An 18,532-nucleotide genomic window follows, 5' to 3' on the forward strand; every position below is an offset into this window, starting at 1 on the left:
AATTTTGCCCAACCCAGTCCTGTTCCCACCCCCCTCTCAACCATTTCCCATGATAGTTGGAACCCAAAGACTCCCTTCCGTAGCCACAGCTCCACCCTTTCCCATACTACCCTAGAAAAGGGACAGTCCCACATTACATGCCTAATTGTCTCCTCTACCGAGCACCCAATCCTAGGACACACCGGAGACCTTGCCAACCCATGCCGGTACATGATGTCTTGTACTGGCAAACACTTATGGAGGCACAACCAGTTCAGGTCCTTAAGGCCATTATCAAGCCCATGAGGCTGAATCCCCCTCCAAACACTTGGCAATATTCCTGGGACCGGAGGTGCAATGACCCTTTGCTTAACCTCTTTGTAGAGGGCCCTGTGATTAAGTTGCAGGGCTGGTGCAGAAGCCTCCGGGTGCGCCCGCAGCCACCTGGCTGCATGGCGGTAGTGCCATGGTTGCTGCTCTACCCGGGGAGCCAAGTTGTCCCAAACCAAAAGCTGCCTTGCTTGGTAGGCAAAAAAGAGGCGCAAAAAATAGCCAGAGGGGTGAACCACTGGGCCAGCTAATTCCCTACACATAAAAGAAACGAAAATGCAGTCCAACTTCAGTGGCAGATGTGGCACATCTCTCCCCCCTTCCTCAACCCCTGCCAACATGCGGGCCCTCGCAACATACTCATATCTCCCCCCCCAAATAAAACCGAATACGTGACGCATGAGAGGCCTCCTCATACTGACTGGTAGTGGATATATGTAAGCCAGGTACAGGAGAGAAGGCAAAACATCCACCTTGAGAACAAGTACCTTCCCTACAAACGTCAGGCACCTACTCTTCCAGAGAGAAATCTTCCTCTGGACCGCCTCCAGACGCCTCGTCCAGTTCACTGTGGCACCATGAGGCGACTCAAAACTTACCCCTAGGACCTTCAGAGGCCCAGAGCAGAGAGACAGACCCCCTGGTACATCCGTCCTTTCTCTCCACCTCCCAAAGAACTTAACCGAGGACTTTGCACAATTAAGGCTTGATCCAGCCACCCGGCTGAAGTCACTAAAAATCTGCAATGAACGGATAAGGCACTCATCCCTGTCCAGCAGCAATGTAGTGTCATCAGCATACTGAGACAGCTTGACTCGCAGACCCCCACTGCCAGGCACAAAAAAACCTCTCACTCCAGGATCAGCCCGAATGGCAGCTGCCAATGGCTCCATGTAAAGCACATAGAGCAGCGGTGAGAGCGGGCAACCCTGTCTCACCCCAGAGTACAAACTAAAAGCCTCCCCCAGGTGCCCATTAACCAAAACCCTGCTCCCCGCACCCCTATACAATGTGCGCAGCCACCCTACAAAAACCTGACCGAAACCTAGCCTTTCCAGTACACTAAACATAAAACCCCAATGTACTCTGTCAAAGGCCTTTGCTTGATCAAGACCGACCAGCATAAGCGGCAGATGCCTATCCTCAGCCCAAGCCACAGCATCCCGTAAGAGTTGCAGGTTCCATCTTACTGAGCGCCCTGGCACTGCACATGTCTGGTCCACATGGACCACATGTGGCAGGGCCACGCTTAACCGGTCTGCCAGAACCTTAGCCAGGAGCTTATAGTCTACGCACAGCATGGACAGCGGTCGCCAGTTATCCATATCAGCGCGATCCCCTTTCTTAAACAGAAGGGAGATAACTCCAGTCGCCATAGACCTCCCCATTTTCCCCGTACAGAGCACCTCAGTCAACACCTCCAACAATACTGGCCCAAGTATGTCCCAAAACTTAACATAGAACTCTACCGGCAACCCATCAATGCCTGGCACCTTGCGCCTGTTCATCCTACAGAGAGCACCTTCAAGCTCTTTGAGGGTCAGTGGGGCCTCCAAAGCCCGCACTATGTTCCCTGGCACCTGCTGGTTCAGCAAATCCAGGAACACCCCTCCCCCTCCTATGTCTACCGCTCGCTCCGTGAAAACATCACGGAAATGATCTGTAGCGACACACACCATCTCGCAGGTGTCCACCACAACCCTGCCCTGTTTATTCCTAACTCCTGACACCAGCTGCTTCGCCCTATCAGCCCGTATGGAGCCAAAAAAAGCAGCCGAACATGTCTCTGACTGTTCAATGAACTGCAGACGTGACCGCACCAGGTATGCGCGGGCCCTACCCTCAAAAATATGTCTCAGACTTGCTTTCAAGGATGCGCAAACTTGATGGTCTACAGCACCTTTACAGTTACCCCTAGCATACTCGAGTTCAAGGCGGTGCTGGAGATGGACCACCTCCCTCTTTGCCATTCCAGCCTTTCTCTGACAATAACTTAAACAAAATATCTTCATCCTCTCCTTAGCCACCTCCCACCACTCTAACAACCCCTGGCACAGCGGTTTGAGTCCCATAAGACCCTTAAAAAACCAAAGAAACTGTTGACTAAACAAGTCCTCCTCCAGCACACTAATATTTAAGCGCCAAAACCCAGGCCCGAAGACTGGCAAATCCAAACTCACCGTAAACAGCAAACCATCATGATCCGAAAAGCAAACCGGGAGCACCCTTCCTGCAACCAACTTCAAGGTCTTAACAAAAAATACATAATCTAAACGCTTAAAGATCCCCTGCGAATTACGCCAAGTGGGACCATCCATGAGTGGCCTGACCACCCTCGCCCCATCGACCAAACCAAAACTATTCAAAAGATTAGAAATGTACAGGTCGCTGGCATCACCCCCCTTTCCTAACTCTACATTAAAATCACCCCCTATGATGACCTGCCTGTTGGTGACAAGGTGCGGCTCCAGCATCCCAAACATTTCTTTCCGCTCTGCTGAGGATTGTGGTCCATAGACCACAATGATTCTCAGCGTGTTTGTTCCCCAGGAGATGTCCGCACCCATTATTCTCCCCTGGACAATAACAAAAACACCCTCCACTTTAATCTCCTTAAAACCAAACAAAATCCCAACTCCTGTAGAGTGAACACCCCCTATGCTCCAGACTGAGTCCCCTCTGGTCCATTCCCTTCTAAAACACCCAACATCCCCCATATCCCGTAAGTGGACTTCCTGCAACAAACAAAAAGCTACACGCAAAGAGCTAACAAATTCGAAAACGATCCTTCTTTTAACAGTGTTCCTCATTCCCCTCACATTCAGAGAAAGAACATCAAAGGAGAACATTTTAAATTACAGATGCTTACACTCAAACAAAAACAAAAAGAAAACAAAACAGTCCCCCCCCCTACTGTGAATACAGATCATCTCCTTCACTATCCATCTGGTCCGCCCAGGAAAAGGGAACAGCATTTGGTGAGGATGAAGGCCTTTTTGGTCCCTCGTATGCGTCCTCACTCAAAGGAGACGACAATAGGAGCAAACCGGGAGAAAGCTCAAAATCAAGCTCCAACCCAGCTGGTGGCTCCTCACCCAAAACCCCTGAGACATGCTCCAACCCCTGACCTGTATCTATTGCATCCCGCCCCCGGGCCCCTCCTCTAACCGTTTCCCCCCCCTGTTGTATTCCATCAGCCCTACCCACATCAACCCCCACCTCTGCGGCCTGCCCCCTCCCCTCTCCCTCCCTCTCCCTCTTTGACCTTTTACTCTTCACCACCTGCTCACACTCCCCCTTTTCAATCGAGAGACCCTCCTCCAACACCTTCAAACCTCTTCGTGCTCCTTGCTTTGGCTCGGTGGGAGCGGCACCAGTGGGGACCGTGTCCGTAATCCCCGAGGGCACCTGGTCCACACTGACTTCTCCAGCAACACTGGCAAGTCCCTGCACCTTGGATACAGAGTCCACTCTACTCCCAGAAGGGCCTGGAAGCTGATCCGCTTGCTGTGGATCAATTGACGTATTGCCCATTGGCACGAAAGTCCCTCCAAAGTCTTGAGCCTTACCCTGCCCTCCAGTGGCCCCAGCTACTTCTGCAAAGGTTCTCCTACGGCCAGGACAGCTCCGATAGAGGTGATCAAGTCCACCACATCCATGACAGGCCTTCAGTGCAGTGCAGTCTTTAGCCTCGTGTCCCCCCTGACCACAGAAACGGCAGCAGACCCCAGTGCATCCTGCCTCCGTGTGGCCAGACTGCCTACACTGCCGACAGAAAGACGGTTGCCTCGAATAGAACAAATAGCCACGGTCCCCACCGAGACTAAAAAAGGCGGGTGGATGTCTGAGACCACCAGGCCCTTCTGGCTCAGGCTTGAGCAACACCTGGAACTGCCGTCTGCCAGTCCAAAACCCCATTGGATCATTAACATATCTTGCTGCTGACACCACTTCTCCATACCGGCCCAGGAAATCAGCCAAGGCAAGATCAGTCACAAACGGGTTAAACATGTGAACTGTGATCTGCCTGAAATTAGGTCTGTCCAAACTCAAAATCTTGTAGCAGGCAAGGGGCCTTACCCCAGCTCCAGCCGAACAATTTTCAGACACCTTTCTGTACACCTCCTCATTCCTCAGGGTGACATCAAAAGCTTTTTCCTGTTGGTTCCATTGAATGCACAAGACATCCTCCACCGTCAAAAGAAGCTGGCCCATGATGACCCTCTTGCAGAACCACGATCTTGAAACAGCATCTTCTTCTGTCACGATTGCCTGGAAACGAAGCGTGAACCTCAACCCAACCTTAGGGATAACCTGCACAGGAGAGGCCATACTGGCCATCGCTTCCATAGAAGTGTCGCCCAGATCAAAAAAGAAAAATCTCTCCACGAATACTACACTTGATCTTAGCCAAAAGGCCGAGAAGCGATGGGCCCAAAGTGTCTGGCGTTCCAGCCAGGCTCTTGGCACAAATCTCGCTGGTCGCGGTTGGCTGCTTTTGACATGAGCGGAGCAATGGCTGCTTTTCACCACCTCCGCCCACCTCCCCATTCCTGACCTCGACAGCTGTTTGACTTTTCACAAACTCAAAGGGCTCAGCCATACGGCAGAGCCTGCCAAAAATAGCTTAAACTCATTGGTGTTCCTCTCCACGGAAGTCTTTAGTAAAAGGCGAAAGACTTGTGCGTGATGAAGAGAAACCAGAGTCAGTACAGGCCTCTCCTCAAGAGCGGCCGAGGACCCCATTGGTCCCAGTCACCGCCCTCACGGTAGCCTTCTCTTAGCTTGCCAAATCCCCGCCCCCTCCCCATGTTGTCACGGGCTCTAGCCAATCGGGCTGTGGAGAAAAGTGTCTGGGCCTCAACATGCAATCCCCACAAATTTCTCAAGTTATCAGGCGCTTGCAGGCCCCCGGGGACCAAAATACAGGGAAAATGCGGGGTTGATTGGAGGCTAGCAGCCCTTCCAGGGCGCGTGAGGGATATCAGCTGTGGGGCAGGTTGACTCACCTTCCTCCAGCCACTGCCAGAGGGGCATTTGAAACTGTACGTTTGCGTCATTGTTTGCTTGCTTGCTTTTCCACACGGCCAGAGAAGGGTGCACCGTTCCCGGCGGCACTGCAATGCCAGGTCGATGCGTGGAGTGAACGGAGCAAGCCCCTTTTTCAGCTCCCAGTTCTAAAAATCCGTTTAATATGTTTGTCCTCGGGTAGAGGACATATCAGATATTAAACTGATAAGAACAGATACTACACTTGATCTTAGCCAAAAGGCCGAGAAGCGATGGGCCCAAAGTGTCTGGCGTTCCAGCCAGGCTCTTGGCACAAATCTCGCTGGTCGCGGTTGGCTGCTTTTGACATGAGCGGAGCAATGGCTGCTTTTCACCACCTCCGCCCACCTCCCCATTCCTGACCTCGACAGCTGTTTGACTTTTCACAAACTCAAAGGGCTCAGCCATACGGCAGAGCCTGCCAAAAATAGCTTAAACTCATTGGTGTTCCTCTCCACGGAAGTCTTTAGTAAAAGGCGAAAGACTTGTGCGTGATGAAGAGAAACCAGAGTCAGTACAGGCCTCTCCTCAAGAGCGGCCGAGGACCCCATTGGTCCCAGTCACCGCCCTCACGGTAGCCTTCTCTTAGCTTGCCAAATCCCCGCCCCCTCCCCATGTTGTCACGGGCTCTAGCCAATCGGGCTGTGGAGAAAAGTGTCTGGGCCTCAACATGCAATCCCCACAAATTTCTCAAGTTATCAGGCGCTTGCAGGCCCCCGGGGACCAAAATACAGGGAAAATGCGGGGTTGATTGGAGGCTAGCAGCCCTTCCAGGGCGCGTGAGGGATATCAGCTGTGGGGCAGGTTGACTCACCTTCCTCCAGCCACTGCCAGAGGGGCATTTGAAACTGTACGTTTGCGTCATTGCTTGCTTGCTTGCTTGCTTTTCCACACGGCCAGAGAAGGGTGCACCGTTCCCGGCGGCACTGCAATGCCGGGTCGATGCGTGGAGTGAACGGAGCAAGCCCCTTTTTCAGCTCCCAGTTCTAAAAATCCGTTTAATATCTTTGTCCTCGGGTAGAGGACATATCAGATATTAAACTGATAAGAACAGATTTTTTTTTTTTTTTTTTTTTTTTTTTTTATTTCAGTTCCTCACTCCAAAACAAATGTCACAAAACAAAGAAAACAGTTTACATATGAGGTCCAAAAATCCAAAACACAATTGACCCACTCCATCCATTTTGTTCAAACAAAACAAACCAAGCCAAACAAAAGTTTACCTTAAACATCCTACCCCCCCCCCCCCCCCTATTTCAATCCCACAGACCAAAACCCCCCTTCCACCTCTCTAAAGCAGCATGCATTCCCCACTTCAGGATGTCCCTCTCAATTCTCCTCTTCAAGTCTGCTTTTACTCTGCTCACCACCCCATCCACTCTACTGCATCTGTTGTTCTTAATTAGGTCCTGTCTAGCCACCCACAAGCCTCTCTTTACCATGCTAATTACTAGCCAAACAGCTAATTTTGCCCAACCCAGTCCTGTTCCCACCCCCCTCTCAACCATTTCCCATGATAGTTGGAACCCAAAGACTCCCTTCCGTAGCCACAGCTCCACCCTTTCCCATACTACCCTAGAAAAGGGACAGTCCCACATTACATGCCTAATTGTCTCCTCTACCGAGCACCCAATCCTAGGACACACCGGAGACCTTGCCAACCCATGCCGGTACATGATGTCTTGTACTGGCAAACACTTATGGAGGCACAACCAGTTCAGGTCCTTAAGGCCATTATCAAGCCCATGAGGCTGAATCCCCCTCCAAACACTTGGCAATATTCCTGGGACCGGAGGTGCAATGACCCTTTGCTTAACCTCTTTGTAGAGGGCCCTGTGATTAAGTTGCAGGGCTGGTGCAGAAGCCTCCGGGTGCGCCCGCAGCCACCTGGCTGCATGGCGGTAGTGCCATGGTTGCTGCTCTACCCGGGGAGCCAAGTTGTCCCAAACCAAAAGCTGCCTTGCTTGGTAGGCAAAAAAGAGGCGCAAAAAATAGCCAGAGGGGTGAACCACTGGGCCAGCTAATTCCCTACACATAAAAGAAACGAAAATGCAGTCCAACTTCAGTGGCAGATGTGGCACATCTCTCCCCCCTTCCTCAACCCCTGCCAACATGCGGGCCCTCGCAACATACTCATATCTCCCCCCCCAAATAAAACCGAATACGTGACGCATGAGAGGCCTCCTCATACTGACTGGTAGTGGATATATGTAAGCCAGGTACAGGAGAGAAGGCAAAACATCCACCTTGAGAACAAGTACCTTCCCTACAAACGTCAGGCACCTACTCTTCCAGAGAGAAATCTTCCTCTGGACCGCCTCCAGACGCCTCGTCCAGTTCACTGTGGCACCATGAGGCGACTCAAAACTTACCCCTAGGACCTTCAGAGGCCCAGAGCAGAGAGACAGACCCCCTGGTACATCCGTCCTTTCTCTCCACCTCCCAAAGAACTTAACCGAGGACTTTGCACAATTAAGGCTTGATCCAGCCACCCGGCTGAAGTCACTAAAAATCTGCAATGAACGGATAAGGCACTCATCCCTGTCCAGCAGCAATGTAGTGTCATCAGCATACTGAGACAGCTTGACTCGCAGACCCCCACTGCCAGGCACAAAAAAACCTCTCACTCCAGGATCAGCCCGAATGGCAGCTGCCAATGGCTCCATGTAAAGCACATAGAGCAGCGGTGAGAGCGGGCAACCCTGTCTCACCCCAGAGTACAAACTAAAAGCCTCCCCCAGGTGCCCATTAACCAAAACCCTGCTCCCCGCACCCCTATACAATGTGCGCAGCCACCCTACAAAAACCTGACCGAAACCTAGCCTTTCCAGTACACTAAACATAAAACCCCAATGTACTCTGTCAAAGGCCTTTGCTTGATCAAGACCGACCAGCATAAGCGGCAGATGCCTATCCTCAGCCCAAGCCACAGCATCCCGTAAGAGTTGCAGGTTCCATCTTACTGAGCGCCCTGGCACTGCACATGTCTGGTCCACATGGACCACATGTGGCAGGGCCACGCTTAACCGGTCTGCCAGAACCTTAGCCAGGAGCTTATAGTCTACGCACAGCATGGACAGCGGTCGCCAGTTATCCATATCAGCGCGATCCCCTTTCTTAAACAGAAGGGAGATAACTCCAGTCGCCATAGACCTCCCCATTTTCCCCGTACAGAGCACCTCAGTCAACACCTCCAACAATACTGGCCCAAGTATGTCCCAAAACTTAACATAGAACTCTACCGGCAACCCATCAATGCCTGGCACCTTGCGCCTGTTCATCCTACAGAGAGCACCTTCAAGCTCTTTGAGGGTCAGTGGGGCCTCCAAAGCCCGCACTATGTTCCCTGGCACCTGCTGGTTCAGCAAATCCAGGAACACCCCTCCCCCTCCTATGTCTACCGCTCGCTCCGTGAAAACATCACGGAAATGATCTGTAGCGACACACACCATCTCGCAGGTGTCCACCACAACCCTGCCCTGTTTATTCCTAACTCCTGACACCAGCTGCTTCGCCCTATCAGCCCGTATGGAGCCAAAAAAAGCAGCCGAACATGTCTCTGACTGTTCAATGAACTGCAGACGTGACCGCACCAGGTATGCGCGGGCCCTACCCTCAAAAATATGTCTCAGACTTGCTTTCAAGGATGCGCAAACTTGATGGTCTACAGCACCTTTACAGTTACCCCTAGCATACTCGAGTTCAAGGCGGTGCTGGAGATGGACCACCTCCCTCTTTGCCATTCCAGCCTTTCTCTGACAATAACTTAAACAAAATATCTTCATCCTCTCCTTAGCCACCTCCCACCACTCTAACAACCCCTGGCACAGCGGTTTGAGTCCCATAAGACCCTTAAAAAACCAAAGAAACTGTTGACTAAACAAGTCCTCCTCCAGCACACTAATATTTAAGCGCCAAAACCCAGGCCCGAAGACTGGCAAATCCAAACTCACCGTAAACAGCAAACCATCATGATCCGAAAAGCAAACCGGGAGCACCCTTCCTGCAACCAACTTCAAGGTCTTAACAAAAAATACATAATCTAAACGCTTAAAGATCCCCTGCGAATTACGCCAAGTGGGACCATCCATGAGTGGCCTGACCACCCTCGCCCCATCGACCAAACCAAAACTATTCAAAAGATTAGAAATGTACAGGTCGCTGGCATCACCCCCCTTTCCTAACTCTACATTAAAATCACCCCCTATGATGACCTGCCTGTTGGTGACAAGGTGCGGCTCCAGCATCCCAAACATTTCTTTCCGCTCTGCTGAGGATTGTGGTCCATAGACCACAATGATTCTCAGCGTGTTTGTTCCCCAGGAGATGTCCGCACCCATTATTCTCCCCTGGACAATAACAAAAACACCCTCCACTTTAATCTCCTTAAAACCAAACAAAATCCCAACTCCTGTAGAGTGAACACCCCCTATGCTCCAGACTGAGTCCCCTCTGGTCCATTCCCTTCTAAAACACCCAACATCCCCCATATCCCGTAAGTGGACTTCCTGCAACAAACAAAAAGCTACACGCAAAGAGCTAACAAATTCGAAAACGATCCTTCTTTTAACAGTGTTCCTCATTCCCCTCACATTCAGAGAAAGAACATCAAAGGAGAACATTTTAAATTACAGATGCTTACACTCAAACAAAAACAAAAAGAAAACAAAACAGTCCCCCCCCCTACTGTGAATACAGATCATCTCCTTCACTATCCATCTGGTCCGCCCAGGAAAAGGGAACAGCATTTGGTGAGGATGAAGGCCTTTTTGGTCCCTCGTATGCGTCCTCACTCAAAGGAGACGACAATAGGAGCAAACCGGGAGAAAGCTCAAAATCAAGCTCCAACCCAGCTGGTGGCTCCTCACCCAAAACCCCTGAGACATGCTCCAACCCCTGACCTGTATCTATTGCATCCCGCCCCCGGGCCCCTCCTCTAACCGTTTCCCCCCCCTGTTGTATTCCATCAGCCCTACCCACATCAACCCCCACCTCTGCGGCCTGCCCCCTCCCCTCTCCCTCCCTCTCCCTCTTTGACCTTTTACTCTTCACCACCTGCTCACACTCCCCCTTTTCAATCGAGAGACCCTCCTCCAACACCTTCAAACCTCTTCGTGCTCCTTGCTTTGGCTCGGTGGGAGCGGCACCAGTGGGGACCGTGTCCGTAATCCCCGAGGGCACCTGGTCCACACTGACTTCTCCAGCAACACTGGCAAGTCCCTGCACCTTGGATACAGAGTCCACTCTACTCCCAGAAGGGCCTGGAAGCTGATCCGCTTGCTGTGGATCAATTGACGTATTGCCCATTGGCACGAAAGTCCCTCCAAAGTCTTGAGCCTTACCCTGCCCTCCAGTGGCCCCAGCTACTTCTGCAAAGGTTCTCCTACGGCCAGGACAGCTCCGATAGAGGTGATCAAGTCCACCACATCCATGACAGGCCTTCAGTGCAGTGCAGTCTTTAGCCTCGTGTCCCCCCTGACCACAGAAACGGCAGCAGACCCCAGTGCATCCTGCCTCCGTGTGGCCAGACTGCCTACACTGCCGACAGAAAGACGGTTGCCTCGAATAGAACAAATAGCCACGGTCCCCACCGAGACTAAAAAAGGCGGGTGGATGTCTGAGACCACCAGGCCCTTCTGGCTCAGGCTTGAGCAACACCTGGAACTGCCGTCTGCCAGTCCAAAACCCCATTGGATCATTAACATATCTTGCTGCTGACACCACTTCTCCATACCGGCCCAGGAAATCAGCCAAGGCAAGATCAGTCACAAACGGGTTAAACATGTGAACTGTGATCTGCCTGAAATTAGGTCTGTCCAAACTCAAAATCTTGTAGCAGGCAAGGGGCCTTACCCCAGCTCCAGCCGAACAATTTTCAGACACCTTTCTGTACACCTCCTCATTCCTCAGGGTGACATCAAAAGCTTTTTCCTGTTGGTTCCATTGAATGCACAAGACATCCTCCACCGTCAAAAGAAGCTGGCCCATGATGACCCTCTTGCAGAACCACGATCTTGAAACAGCATCTTCTTCTGTCACGATTGCCTGGAAACGAAGCGTGAACCTCAACCCAACCTTAGGGATAACCTGCACAGGAGAGGCCATACTGGCCATCGCTTCCATAGAAGTGTCGCCCAGATCAAAAAAGAAAAATCTCTCCACGAATACTACACTTGATCTTAGCCAAAAGGCCGAGAAGCGATGGGCCCAAAGTGTCTGGCGTTCCAGCCAGGCTCTTGGCACAAATCTCGCTGGTCGCGGTTGGCTGCTTTTGACATGAGCGGAGCAATGGCTGCTTTTCACCACCTCCGCCCACCTCCCCATTCCTGACCTCGACAGCTGTTTGACTTTTCACAAACTCAAAGGGCTCAGCCATACGGCAGAGCCTGCCAAAAATAGCTTAAACTCATTGGTGTTCCTCTCCACGGAAGTCTTTAGTAAAAGGCGAAAGACTTGTGCGTGATGAAGAGAAACCAGAGTCAGTACAGGCCTCTCCTCAAGAGCGGCCGAGGACCCCATTGGTCCCAGTCACCGCCCTCACGGTAGCCTTCTCTTAGCTTGCCAAATCCCCGCCCCCTCCCCATGTTGTCACGGGCTCTAGCCAATCGGGCTGTGGAGAAAAGTGTCTGGGCCTCAACATGCAATCCCCACAAATTTCTCAAGTTATCAGGCGCTTGCAGGCCCCCGGGGACCAAAATACAGGGAAAATGCGGGGTTGATTGGAGGCTAGCAGCCCTTCCAGGGCGCGTGAGGGATATCAGCTGTGGGGCAGGTTGACTCACCTTCCTCCAGCCACTGCCAGAGGGGCATTTGAAACTGTACGTTTGCGTCATTGTTTGCTTGCTTGTTTGCTTGCTTGCTTTTCCACACGGCCAGAGAAGGGTGCACCGTTCCCGGCGGCACTGCAATGCCAGGTCGATGCGTGGAGTGAACGGAGCAAGCCCCTTTTTCAGCTCCCAGTTCTAAAAATCCGTTTAATATGTTTGTCCTCGGGTAGAGGACATATCAGATATTAAACTGATAAGAACAGATACTACACTTGATCTTAGCCAAAAGGCCGAGAAGCGATGGGCCCAAAGTGTCTGGCGTTCCAGCCAGGCTCTTGGCACAAATCTCGCTGGTCGCGGTTGGCTGCTTTTGACATGAGCGGAGCAATGGCTGCTTTTCACCACCTCCGCCCACCTCCCCATTCCTGACCTCGACAGCTGTTTGACTTTTCACAAACTCAAAGGGCTCAGCCATACGGCAGAGCCTGCCAAAAATAGCTTAAACTCATTGGTGTTCCTCTCCACGGAAGTCTTTAGTAAAAGGCGAAAGACTTGTGCGTGATGAAGAGAAACCAGAGTCAGTACAGGCCTCTCCTCAAGAGCGGCCGAGGACCCCATTGGTCCCAGTCACCGCCCTCACGGTAGCCTTCTCTTAGCTTGCCAAATCCCCGCCCCCTCCCCATGTTGTCACGGGCTCTAGCCAATCGGGCTGTGGAGAAAAGTGTCTGGGCCTCAACATGCAATCCCCACAAATTTCTCAAGTTATCAGGCGCTTGCAGGCCCCCGGGGACCAAAATACAGGGAAAATGCGGGGTTGATTGGAGGCTAGCAGCCCTTCCAGGGCGCGTGAGGGATATCAGCTGTGGGGCAGGTTGACTCACCTTCCTCCAGCCACTGCCAGAGGGGCATTTGAAACTGTACGTTTGCGTCATTGTTTGCTTGCTTGTTTGCTTGCTTGCTTTTCCACACGGCCAGAGAAGGGTGCACCGTTCCCGGCGGCACTGCAATGCCAGGTCGATGCGTGGAGTGAACGGAGCAAGCCCCTTTTTCAGCTCCCAGTTCTAAAAATCCGTTTAATATGTTTGTCCTCGGGTAGAGGACATATCAGATATTAAACTGATAAGAACAGATACTACACTTGATCTTAGCCAAAAGGCCGAGAAGCGATGGGCCCAAAGTGTCTGGCGTTCCAGCCAGGCTCTTGGCACAAATCTCGCTGGTCGCGGTTGGCTGCTTTTGACATGAGCGGAGCAATGGCTGCTTTTCACCACCTCCGCCCACCTCCCCATTCCTGACCTCGACAGCTGTTTGACTTTTCACAAACTCAAAGGGCTCAGCCATACGGCAGAGCCTGCCAAAAATAGCTTAAACTCATTGGTGTTCCTCTCCACGGAAGTCTTTAGTAAAAGGCGAAAGACTTGTGCGTGATGAAGAGAAACCAGAGTCAGTACAGGCCTCTCCTCAAGAGCGGCCGAGGACCCCATTGGTCCCAGTCACCGCCCTCACGGTAGCCTTCTCTTAGCTTGCCAAATCCCCGCCCCCTCCCCATGTTGTCACGGGCTCTAGCCAATCGGGCTGTGGAGAAAAGTGTCTGGGCCTCAACATGCAATCCCCACAAATTTCTCAAGTTATCAGGCGCTTGCAGGCCCCCGGGGACCAAAATACAGGGAAAATGCGGGGTTGATTGGAGGCTAGCAGCCCTTCCAGGGCGCGTGAGGGATATCAGCTGTGGGGCAGGTTGACTCACCTTCCTCCAGCCACTGCCAGAGGGGCATTTGAAACTGTACGTTTGCGTCATTGCTTGCTTGCTTGCTTGCTTTTCCACACGGCCAGAGAAGGGTGCACCGTTCCCGGCGGCACTGCAATGCCGGGTCGATGCGTGGAGTGAACGGAGCAAGCCCCTTTTTCAGCTCCCAGTTCTAAAAATCCGTTTAATATCTTTGTCCTCGGGTAGAGGACATATCAGATATTAAACTGATAAGAACAGATTTTTTTTTTTTTTTTTTTTTTTTTTTTTATTTCAGTTCCTCACTCCAAAACAAATGTCACAAAACAAAGAAAACAGTTTACATATGAGGTCCAAAAATCCAAAACACAATTGACCCACTCCATCCATTTTGTTCAAACAAAACAAACCAAGCCAAACAAAAGTTTACCTTAAACATCCTACCCCCCCCCCCCCCCCCATTTCAATCCCACAGACCAAAACCCCCCTTCCACCTCTCTAAAGCAGCATGCATTCCCCACTTCAGGATGTCCCTCTCAATTCTCCTCTTCAAGTCTGCTTTTACTCTGCTCACCACCCCATCCACTCTACTGCATCTGTTGTTCTTAATTAGGTCCTGTCTAGCCACCCACAAGCCTCTCTTTACCATGCTAATTACTAGCCAAACAGCTAATTTTGCCCAACCCAGTCCTGTTCCCACCCCCCTCTCAACCATTTCCCATGATAGTTGGAACCCAAAGACTCCCTTCCGTAGCCACAGCTCCACCCTTTCCCATACTACCCTAGAAAAGGGACAGTCCCACATTACATGCCTAATTGTCTCCTCTACCGAGCACCCAATCCTAGGACACACCGGAGACCTTGCCAACCCATGCCGGTACATGATGTCTTGTACTGGCAAACACTTATGGAGGCACAACCAGTTCAGGTCCTTAAGGCCATTATCAAGCCCATGAGGCTGAATCCCCCTCCAAACACTTGGCAATATTCCTGGGACCGGAGGTGCAATGACCCTTTGCTTAACCTCTTTGTAGAGGGCCCTGTGATTAAGTTGCAGGGCTGGTGCAGAAGCCTCCGGGTGCGCCCGCAGCCACCTGGCTGCATGGCGGTAGTGCCATGGTTGCTGCTCTACCCGGGGAGCCAAGTTGTCCCAAACCAAAAGCTGCCTTGCTTGGTAGGCAAAAAAGAGGCGCAAAAAATAGCCAGAGGGGTGAACCACTGGGCCAGCTAATTCCCTACACATAAAAGAAACGAAAATGCAGTCCAACTTCAGTGGCAGATGTGGCACATCTCTCCCCCCTTCCTCAACCCCTGCCAACATGCGGGCCCTCGCAACATACTCATATCTCCCCCCCCAAATAAAACCGAATACGTGACGCATGAGAGGCCTCCTCATACTGACTGGTAGTGGATATATGTAAGCCAGGTACAGGAGAGAAGGCAAAACATCCACCTTGAGAACAAGTACCTTCCCTACAAACGTCAGGCACCTACTCTTCCAGAGAGAAATCTTCCTCTGGACCGCCTCCAGACGCCTCGTCCAGTTCACTGTGGCACCATGAGGCGACTCAAAACTTACCCCTAGGACCTTCAGAGGCCCAGAGCAGAGAGACAGACCCCCTGGTACATCCGTCCTTTCTCTCCACCTCCCAAAGAACTTAACCGAGGACTTTGCACAATTAAGGCTTGATCCAGCCACCCGGCTGAAGTCACTAAAAATCTGCAATGAACGGATAAGGCACTCATCCCTGTCCAGCAGCAATGTAGTGTCATCAGCATACTGAGACAGCTTGACTCGCAGACCCCCACTGCCAGGCACAAAAAAACCTCTCACTCCAGGATCAGCCCGAATGGCAGCTGCCAATGGCTCCATGTAAAGCACATAGAGCAGCGGTGAGAGCGGGCAACCCTGTCTCACCCCAGAGTACAAACTAAAAGCCTCCCCCAGGTGCCCATTAACCAAAACCCTGCTCCCCGCACCCCTATACAATGTGCGCAGCCACCCTACAAAAACCTGACCGAAACCTAGCCTTTCCAGTACACTAAACATAAAACCCCAATGTACTCTGTCAAAGGCCTTTGCTTGATCAAGACCGACCAGCATAAGCGGCAGATGCCTATCCTCAGCCCAAGCCACAGCATCCCGTAAGAGTTGCAGGTTCCATCTTACTGAGCGCCCTGGCACTGCACATGTCTGGTCCACATGGACCACATGTGGCAGGGCCACGCTTAACCGGTCTGCCAGAACCTTAGCCAGGAGCTTATAGTCTACGCACAGCATGGACAGCGGTCGCCAGTTATCCATATCAGCGCGATCCCCTTTCTTAAACAGAAGGGAGATAACTCCAGTCGCCATAGACCTCCCCATTTTCCCCGTACAGAGCACCTCAGTCAACACCTCCAACAATACTGGCCCAAGTATGTCCCAAAACTTAACATAGAACTCTACCGGCAACCCATCAATGCCTGGCACCTTGCGCCTGTTCATCCTACAGAGAGCACCTTCAAGCTCTTTGAGGGTCAGTGGGGCCTCCAAAGCCCGCACTATGTTCCCTGGCACCTGCTGGTTCAGCAAATCCAGGAACACCCCTCCCCCTCCTATGTCTACCGCTCGCTCCGTGAAAACATCACGGAAATGATCTGTAGCGACACACACCATCTCGCAGGTGTCCACCACAACCCTGCCCTGTTTATTCCTAACTCCTGACACCAGCTGCTTCGCCCTATCAGCCCGTATGGAGCCAAAAAAAGCAGCCGAACATGTCTCTGACTGTTCAATGAACTGCAGACGTGACCGCACCAGGTATGCGCGGGCCCTACCCTCAAAAATATGTCTCAGACTTGCTTTCAAGGATGCGCAAACTTGATGGTCTACAGCACCTTTACAGTTACCCCTAGCATACTCGAGTTCAAGGCGGTGCTGGAGATGGACCACCTCCCTCTTTGCCATTCCAGCCTTTCTCTGACAATAACTTAAACAAAATATCTTCATCCTCTCCTTAGCCACCTCCCACCACTCTAACAACCCCTGGCACAGCGGTTTGAGTCCCATAAGACCCTTAAAAAACCAAAGAAACTGTTGACTAAACAAGTCCTCCTCCAGCACACTAATATTTAAGCGCCAAAACCCAGGCCCGAAGACTGGCAAATCCAAACTCACCGTAAACAGCAAACCATCATGATCCGAAAAGCAAACCGGGAGCACCCTTCCTGCAACCAACTTCAAGGTCTTAACAAAAAATACATAATCTAAACGCTTAAAGATCCCCTGCGAATTACGCCAAGTGGGACCATCCATGAGTGGCCTGACCACCCTCGCCCCATCGACCAAACCAAAACTATTCAAAAGATTAGAAATGTACAGGTCGCTGGCATCACCCCCCTTTCCTAACTCTACATTAAAATCACCCCCTATGATGACCTGCCTGTTGGTGACAAGGTGCGGCTCCAGCATCCCAAACATTTCTTTCCGCTCTGCTGAGGATTGTGGTCCATAGACCACAATGATTCTCAGCGTGTTTGTTCCCCAGGAGATGTCCGCACCCATTATTCTCCCCTGGACAATAACAAAAACACCCTCCACTTTAATCTCCTTAAAACCAAACAAAATCCCAACTCCTGTAGAGTGAACACCCCCTATGCTCCAGACTGAGTCCCCTCTGGTCCATTCCCTTCTAAAACACCCAACATCCCCCATATCCCGTAAGTGGACTTCCTGCAACAAACAAAAAGCTACACGCAAAGAGCTAACAAATTCGAAAACGATCCTTCTTTTAACAGTGTTCCTCATTCCCCTCACATTCAGAGAAAGAACATCAAAGGAGAACATTTTAAATTACAGATGCTTACACTCAAACAAAAACAAAAAGAAAACAAAACAGTCCCCCCCCCTACTGTGAATACAGATCATCTCCTTCACTATCCATCTGGTCCGCCCAGGAAAAGGGAACAGCATTTGGTGAGGATGAAGGCCTTTTTGGTCCCTCGTATGCGTCCTCACTCAAAGGAGACGACAATAGGAGCAAACCGGGAGAAAGCTCAAAATCAAGCTCCAACCCAGCTGGTGGCTCCTCACCCAAAACCCCTGAGACATGCTCCAACCCCTGACCTGTATCTATTGCATCCCGCCCCCGGGCCCCTCCTCTAACCGTTTCCCCCCCCTGTTGTATTCCATCAGCCCTACCCACATCAACCCCCACCTCTGCGGCCTGCCCCCTCCCCTCTCCCTCCCTCTCCCTCTTTGACCTTTTACTCTTCACCACCTGCTCACACTCCCCCTTTTCAATCGAGAGACCCTCCTCCAACACCTTCAAACCTCTTCGTGCTCCTTGCTTTGGCTCGGTGGGAGCGGCACCAGTGGGGACCGTGTCCGTAATCCCCGAGGGCACCTGGTCCACACTGACTTCTCCAGCAACACTGGCAAGTCCCTGCACCTTGGATACAGAGTCCACTCTACTCCCAGAAGGGCCTGGAAGCTGATCCGCTTGCTGTGGATCAATTGACGTATTGCCCATTGGCACGAAAGTCCCTCCAAAGTCTTGAGCCTTACCCTGCCCTCCAGTGGCCCCAGCTACTTCTGCAAAGGTTCTCCTACGGCCAGGACAGCTCCGATAGAGGTGATCAAGTCCACCACATCCATGACAGGCCTTCAGTGCAGTGCAGTCTTTAGCCTCGTGTCCCC

At 51.7% G+C, this 18,532-nt stretch overlaps 8 non-coding genes and 4 pseudogenes across 8 annotated transcripts; all 12 read right to left on the reverse strand.

Annotated features, from left to right (window-relative positions):
* Nucleotides 1-4,660: 4,660 nt before the first annotated feature.
* Nucleotides 4,661-4,739, reverse strand: LOC139618766 (U2 spliceosomal RNA; annotated as a pseudogene).
* Nucleotides 4,740-4,903: 164 nt separating this feature from the next.
* LOC139619160 (U5 spliceosomal RNA) lies at nucleotides 4,904-5,018 on the reverse strand. The gene has a single exon (XR_011690163.1). It is a non-coding gene; the product is annotated as a U5 spliceosomal RNA (small nuclear RNA).
* A 383-nt stretch (nucleotides 5,019-5,401) lies between these two features.
* On the reverse strand, nucleotides 5,402-5,593 carry LOC139619513 (U2 spliceosomal RNA). Its single transcript, XR_011690506.1, has one exon. It is a non-coding gene; the product is annotated as a U2 spliceosomal RNA (small nuclear RNA).
* Nucleotides 5,594-5,757: 164 nt separating this feature from the next.
* Nucleotides 5,758-5,872, reverse strand: LOC139619162 (U5 spliceosomal RNA). The gene has a single exon (XR_011690165.1). It is a non-coding gene; the product is annotated as a U5 spliceosomal RNA (small nuclear RNA).
* A 387-nt stretch (nucleotides 5,873-6,259) lies between these two features.
* LOC139619817 (U2 spliceosomal RNA) lies at nucleotides 6,260-6,471 on the reverse strand (annotated as a pseudogene).
* Nucleotides 6,472-11,482: 5,011 nt separating this feature from the next.
* Nucleotides 11,483-11,561, reverse strand: LOC139618767 (U2 spliceosomal RNA; annotated as a pseudogene).
* A 164-nt stretch (nucleotides 11,562-11,725) lies between these two features.
* On the reverse strand, nucleotides 11,726-11,840 carry LOC139619163 (U5 spliceosomal RNA). Its single transcript, XR_011690166.1, has one exon. It is a non-coding gene; the product is annotated as a U5 spliceosomal RNA (small nuclear RNA).
* Nucleotides 11,841-12,235: 395 nt separating this feature from the next.
* On the reverse strand, nucleotides 12,236-12,427 carry LOC139619514 (U2 spliceosomal RNA). Its single transcript, XR_011690507.1, has one exon. It is a non-coding gene; the product is annotated as a U2 spliceosomal RNA (small nuclear RNA).
* Nucleotides 12,428-12,591: 164 nt separating this feature from the next.
* LOC139619164 (U5 spliceosomal RNA) lies at nucleotides 12,592-12,706 on the reverse strand. Its single transcript, XR_011690167.1, has one exon. It is a non-coding gene; the product is annotated as a U5 spliceosomal RNA (small nuclear RNA).
* Nucleotides 12,707-13,101: 395 nt separating this feature from the next.
* On the reverse strand, nucleotides 13,102-13,293 carry LOC139619515 (U2 spliceosomal RNA). The gene has a single exon (XR_011690508.1). It is a non-coding gene; the product is annotated as a U2 spliceosomal RNA (small nuclear RNA).
* Nucleotides 13,294-13,457: 164 nt separating this feature from the next.
* Nucleotides 13,458-13,572, reverse strand: LOC139619165 (U5 spliceosomal RNA). Its single transcript, XR_011690168.1, has one exon. It is a non-coding gene; the product is annotated as a U5 spliceosomal RNA (small nuclear RNA).
* A 387-nt stretch (nucleotides 13,573-13,959) lies between these two features.
* Nucleotides 13,960-14,171, reverse strand: LOC139619818 (U2 spliceosomal RNA; annotated as a pseudogene).
* Between the last annotated feature and the right edge of the window lie 4,361 nt (nucleotides 14,172-18,532).

This window comes from Trachinotus anak, unplaced genomic scaffold (genome assembly GCF_046630095.1).
Source record: "Trachinotus anak isolate AG129_WGS33_773 ecotype Australia unplaced genomic scaffold, CSIRO_AGI_Tana_v1 ptg000003l, whole genome shotgun sequence".
NCBI lineage: Eukaryota > Metazoa > Chordata > Actinopteri > Carangiformes > Carangidae > Trachinotus > Trachinotus anak.